Below are 6,690 nucleotides of genomic sequence, written 5' to 3' on the forward strand. Positions count from 1 at the left end.
GATGTTCTACAAACTCTACATTCTTTATCCTGTTTACTTCTTTCAGCTCCAAGTTCCCAATAAGATTTATATCCTAATCTTAACCTCATATACACTGAATCTTTCCACCTACTCCTATCTTTCCCATATGTAAATTTTGTGTTCATGAGAACATGATGGTAATGTTTCATTGTTTCACTTTTCTCGTATATTTCATTCCTTTTGAAATTGTCTTTTATTGATTGTTGATTGATTGATACGTTTATTGAGATACAAAAAAAAAACATTAATACATCTCAAAGGGATGAAGTGACATAAGTCATCCTCACCCCAGTCCAGGAATGTCCCTCTCAGGACTCACATAAATCCCTAATATTTCATATAATTAGTTATAATACATAGTTATATTCTAGATGCAAAATTTCTATATTTCTTTAATATTTCATCTATTTTCCCATTTCCAAACATCCACTCTATTTGCATGGGGACATTATTTATATGGGCATTTCTATATACATTAAGCAATGAGCATTCCAGTATATAATGTGGCAGGGTATGGGATCTGGGTGTTCTACAAACTCTACATTCTTTATCCTGTTCACTTCTCTCAGCTCCAAGTTCCCAATAATATTTATATCCTAATCTTAACCTCATATACACCGAATCTTCCACCTACCCTATCTTCCCATATGTAAATTTTGTGTCTGCTTTATAGCTACATGGTAATAACAGCCATTGTTTCACTTTTTCTCGTATATTCTATCTTTTGAAATTATCTTCTATTGATTGTATTTTCCGTAATTTGCTCCTTAATTGCTTCAAGGTTTTAGTACATATTATGTCGATCTCGGCCTTTTCCGTGGCTCTTTTTGCTATTATATCTACTGCTTCATTAAGACCAATCCCCACATGTGAAGGGACCCATACAAATTGAAAATTATGGCCATTTTTCTTTATTGTATTTACTAATTTTCTACATGAACCAATAATGTGTCCAAAGACTGGACTCCCACTGTTCAAAGAATCCAAAGCTGCCCTACTATCAACAAAAAAATATGCATCTTTATACCTCTTTACAACATTTTCCAGTCCTACTAACATTGCATATAACTCAGCTTGTGTTGATGAAATAAAACTGCTCAACCGAAGTCCAATTTTGATGTCATCATTTCCTTGTTCTGCGTTATGAAACTTCGTTATATAGATATATATTTCTTATAGTTAGCCCGTAAATTTGATTCTCTTTTCCTTATACATTATAGTAGAAATTCAGAATTTTATCGTTTATGATAGAAAGTATAATCAGATGTAAATTTACTAAGAGTGAATCCTTTTAAAGTTTACACAATATTTAATTTAATTTGTTTTTATAAATGTAAAACTGAAAATTTACTAAAATACAAATCTTTTTACAATTCCATTGTATATTTACATACAAATTAAGATTTTTAAGATTTCGATAAAACTATTTCTATATAGACATGAAATTTACGGTTCCATTTGTCAAAAATTATCTTTTTAAACTTTATCTTGAAGGGGATCTCCTCTAACGAGTAGAGTCCTGTAATAACCGATCATAGAAATAAATAAGTGTTCGTGTAGTGCAAGTCAAGGATAATAAATGTATATTATAGACCTTTGTATATTATATCATTGAGCTTCAACAATGAATGTTCTTAACCCGTTGTAAAGTTATTAATTAATACGCCAGTAAAACCGATAACAAATTTTGAGATAGAAACCGATAAAAAATTATGAGATAGAACTCTGTTTCTCTTGTGTTGACTTCGATAAATTGAGATTATTTCTATTGACCACTTTACTGTTTCAGGACAATATTCATTTCATTTGAAATTTTCATTATTTTTTTTTATGAGGTTCAGCCCACCCGGGCACAGGTCATTGACCCACATCGGGGCCTGGGGGGTGAAAATGTATTAATAATAATAATTCATAGTAAATACAATCTATAGATTCAGATTTGCCCCCGAGGGGGCTAGTTTATTGGGCACCCCCTTACATCCTGTGCAAGGTGAAGCGCAGAAGCGTTTACAGCGCCCAACAGGGAAGTATGAAAAGTTCATTAAGGGCGTAAAAGCCTGAAGGGTCATAGGTTCTGTCAAGTTACATAAAGTGAGAGAATGATGTGTGTGTGGGGGGAAAGTTCCCGGTACATTTTATCTGTTTATGGCAGAGTGGCAGTTCCTAATAATGTCAAATGCCAGGCCTGTGACTAGGAGGAGGGATATCTGGTCTGGGAGGGAATAGGTGTTGGTAACGGCTGGGGGACCTATAGGAGGAGGTCATAGGGCAAGTGAGGATGTAGTGAGAGAGGGTGTGAGAGTCGGGTTGGCCACAAAGTTTACAAACAGTGCGGTGAGGCTCAGGGTTGCCAATCTACTCCCATAGGTACCTGTACCCTAGGCGCAGTCTCATGTATATAAGCAAACAGTTAAAAAGATAAAAAATTTCGTCATTATGAATAACTAATTATTGAAAATAATTTCTCTGATACGCTGTTAACGCTTCTGCGCTTCACCTTGCACAGGATGTAAGGGGGTGCCCAATAAACTACCCCCTGGGGGCAAATCCGAAATCTGAATTACTCAGATGATGTACTTTTACCTCTTACAAACTTACCAAAAACGTTAAATAATATTAATGGCTATCAAGTCAGCAGTAAGGTGTGACACATCCCGTTGGTTTACAAGTATAAAGTATGATCATACTTCATAGGATCAATTCTATAGTGTGATGACCGAGTTCCTTGTCCGAAACTTGGAATGAATCCAACCACGAGGATGAGACTCGGTGTGAACCTGTGAGCGGGAAGCGGCCCATTAGCTATTGCTATAGGGCATTGATGACTGTTCCCTCCCAGTTTAGTGGGAGTGGAGCAGGTTCACACAGGCTGAGAGGCTGGATTCTTCATCCACTTGGGTGATCCAATGAGTTTTTTAAACTACTCCTATTGCAGGAGTAATTAATCTGTATGTTTGGTAATAAACGTTGTTAATTTGAATCCTTCCGTACGAAAAACATTTGGGCCGTTGATAAATTATTTTAACGTGCTAATTTCTAGTCCATTTTTTTTAATTATTTGCACCGAGGAGAATATGTATATGAATAATAAAAACAAAACAAAAACACGAATTTTAGAACAATATGACAATTAGCATTTTAGTCAAATTCAAATCATTTATTGACAAATGCACCAAAAGGAGCTGGTTAGACAACACAACATACATTATGTATATCGTTTCTCACTCTTGATTTAGTTTTTCGTTTTTGCCTTTATTTATGGTAATTATTAGAATTATTATTATTTTATTTGTATTTGTATTTGTATTAATTTTATTAATTGTTGTTATGATAATAGATATTATTATTATTATTATTATTATTATTATTATTATTATATTTTCGCCCCCCAGGCCCTGATGTGGGTCAGTGACCTGTGCCCGGGTGGGGTAATCCTCGTTTAAAAAAAAAAAAATTTATATATATATATATATATATATATATATATATATATATATATACTATTTTTAGTTCATAGGACACGTGACTTTGAACATGGCAATCAACGATCCCCTCGACCCACGGGGTGGGGACCAGCTTACCGGCGATATCACAAACAGTTCCAGACTTCCAGTTATATTACGATGGTCGTGAATCTCACTGCCCGTGCTCGGTGTCAGCAGTACCTACCTAGTTCAGCCGGTAGCGTGAAACGCGAGGTGTTATATATATTTTTAGTCCATAGTAACACGCGATTCTTTGAATATAATCAACGACCTCACCATCCAGAATGAACCCTCGACCTACTGGCTGGTGAGGTCGTTGATTATATGTTCAAAGTCCGCGTGTTATATGGACTAAAAATGAAGTATATATATGGTACCCGTGTTTCATACCAGCTGGATTCGGTAAAATGCTACTGACACCACATACGAGGCACGGGCAGTTTCCCAATGAGGTTCACGGCGCCATCAGCTCGATGAACAGGCTTTGTGTGAAATATAACAGAGTCTAACACTGCTTTAGTGTCCTTGTAGGTTGGTTGGTAAGCGTTCCCTAGTCCCACCCAGTTGGTCGAGGTTTCGATTCCTGGCTGGTTAGGTGGTTGATTATATGTTCAAAGTCCACGTGTTATATGGACTAAAAATGAAATACATATATACATATACATACACACACACACACACACACACACACACACACACATACATACATATACGTCGGTCAGATTCATGTGGGTAATGTCACTTTTCACTGCCATACAGGACAGAGGTTCGTACACAAAGAATGCATCATATTCATCGACACTATATATAGGTCAGATTCATGTGGGTAATGCAACTGTTCACTGCCATGCAGGACAGAGGTTCGTACACAAAGAAGGAAATACATCATATTCATTAGCAGTATATATAGGTCAGTGGATCACATAATTTAAAAAAAAGTGGACTAGAGAAATTAGCACGTTAAAATAATTTATCAACGGTCCAAATGTTTTTCGTACGAAAGGTTTCAAATTCTTAACTTTTATTACATACAGATAAATTACTCCTGCAATAGGAGTAGTTAAAAAAACTCATGGATCACCCAAGTGGATGAAGAATCCAGCCACTCAGCCTGTGTGAACCTGCTCCACTCCCACTAATGTGGGAGAGAACAGTCATCAATGCCCATTAGCAAGAGCTAATGGGCCGCTTCCCGCTCACAGGTTCACACTGAGACTCATCCTCGTGGTTGGATTCATTCCAAGTTTCGGACAAGGAACTCGGTCATCACACTATAGAATTGATCCTATGAAGTATGATCATACTTATTACTAGTATAACCAACGGGATGTGTCACACCTTACTGCTGACTTGACAGTTTTCTATAGGTAGGCTCAGTAAATATGTAAATAAATGTGTTGCAGCTTTACTTAACTCCTATACTAATGTAATAACCTAAATATGGGATATTTTACAATATATGTGTTTTATTTTTGTAGGTTGCCATTAATATTATTTATCGTTTTTGGTGAGTTTGTAAAAGGTAAAAGTACACCATCTGAGTAATTATTTTCAATAATTTATTATTTATAATGACGAAATGTTTTAGTTCTTTCTGTTTAATTGTTGTTTAATTTTGGTGTTGTTCTAAGCTTTGTCAAACAATACTGTAATAAAAAGGAAAAAAAAGTTGAGAATACTCGAAATTCTTGGCTATGGTGTGCACTGTATCAGGAAACAAACACCTTACATTGATTTGATGAACCATATAAAATACTAAAAGGACTCGGTGAATAAATATAACTTTAGAGTAATAACAGTAATAAGTGTAAATATGTCTTGGTATAATATGGATTGTTGATATAACAAAGGAACTACTTTGTTACGCGTACACTTGTAGCGGTCATGAGTACTTAGTGACTCATTTCGAGAGCTCAATAGAGCCATTATTTGCCTTTTTACATGAAAATATTGTATGTGTGACCATTAAAATCTATTAGCTATCTTATTCCTTTTAAATTTAATAGCTACATTAACAACTGAAGGATATCTGAGAGATATAAAGAACTTTGTCAGGCTCGCCGCGTCACTCTTTGGTTAAGAGAAAACCTTTTATGTGGGAGACTGCGTTAATCATCACAATTTTGTATAGGTCAATATTATGATAATTAAATATTAAGCATGTGCTTTCGGGTCGCTATTTAGAACATCCTGAACAAAAGGAATATAAAGACATTATTTCAATGCCCTTGTAAGAGCTGGCCACCGTGTTATTCAAGAGAGGAACGGGCCATGTAGGCCTTTGTTTTCCAATATGATTGGGTCCTAATCCTAATAAATAAAACTGTATTTAAGAACACCAAAATATGTCTTGTATTTTTTCTGAATAAAGTATCCATTCTAATAAAAAATGGGCAGCGAATATTACAATATCCGAATCACACGAATATTCGCCCTCCAGCTGATTGATTGATACGTTTATTGAGATACAAAAAAACATTAATACATCTCAAAGGGATGAAGTGACATAAGTCATCCTCACCCCAGTCCAGGAATGTCCCTCTCAGGACTCACATAAATCCCTAATATTTCATATAATTAGTTATAATACATAGTTATATTCTAGATGCAAAATTTCTATATTTCTTTAATATTTCATCTATTTTCCCATTTCCAAACATCCACTCTATTTGCATGGGGACATTATTTATATGGCATTTCTATATACATTAAGCAATGGGCATTCCAGTATATAATGTGGCAGGGTATGGGATCTGGATGTTCTACAAACTCTACATTCTTTATCCTGTTCACTTCTCTCAGCTCCAAGTTCCCAATAATATTTATATCCTAATCTTAACCTCATATACACTGAATCTTTCCACCTACTCCTATCTTTCCCATATGTAAATTTTGTGTTCATGAGAACATGATGGTAATGTTTCATTGTTTCACTTTTCTCGTATATTTCATTCCTTTTGAAATTATCTTCTATTTATTGTATTTTCCGTAATTTGCTCCTTAATTGCTTCAAGGTTTTAGTACATATTATGTCGATCTCGGCCTTTTCCGTGGCTCTTTTTGCTATTATATCTACTGCTTCATTAAGACCAATCCCCACATGTGAAGGGACCCATACAAATTGAACATTATGGCCATTTTTCCTTATTGTATTTACTAATTTTCTACATGAACCAATAATGCA

General features: G+C 35.1%; 2 non-coding genes across 2 annotated transcripts; one reads left to right on the forward strand and one right to left on the reverse strand.

Moving 5' to 3' along the window:
- The first annotated feature begins 2,698 nt into the window (after positions 1–2,698).
- Positions 2,699–2,899, forward strand: LOC121870753. The gene has a single exon (XR_006089773.1). It is a non-coding gene; the product is annotated as a small nucleolar RNA U3 (small nucleolar RNA).
- A 1,708-nt stretch (positions 2,900–4,607) lies between these two features.
- Positions 4,608–4,808, reverse strand: LOC121870752. Its single transcript, XR_006089772.1, has one exon. It is a non-coding gene; the product is annotated as a small nucleolar RNA U3 (small nucleolar RNA).
- Between the last annotated feature and the right edge of the window lie 1,882 nt (positions 4,809–6,690).

The sequence above is a fragment of the Homarus americanus genome, unplaced genomic scaffold (assembly GCF_018991925.1).
Source record: "Homarus americanus isolate GMGI-L3 unplaced genomic scaffold, GMGI_Hamer_2.0 scaffold57747, whole genome shotgun sequence".
Taxonomy (NCBI): Eukaryota; Metazoa; Arthropoda; class Malacostraca; order Decapoda; family Nephropidae; genus Homarus; species Homarus americanus.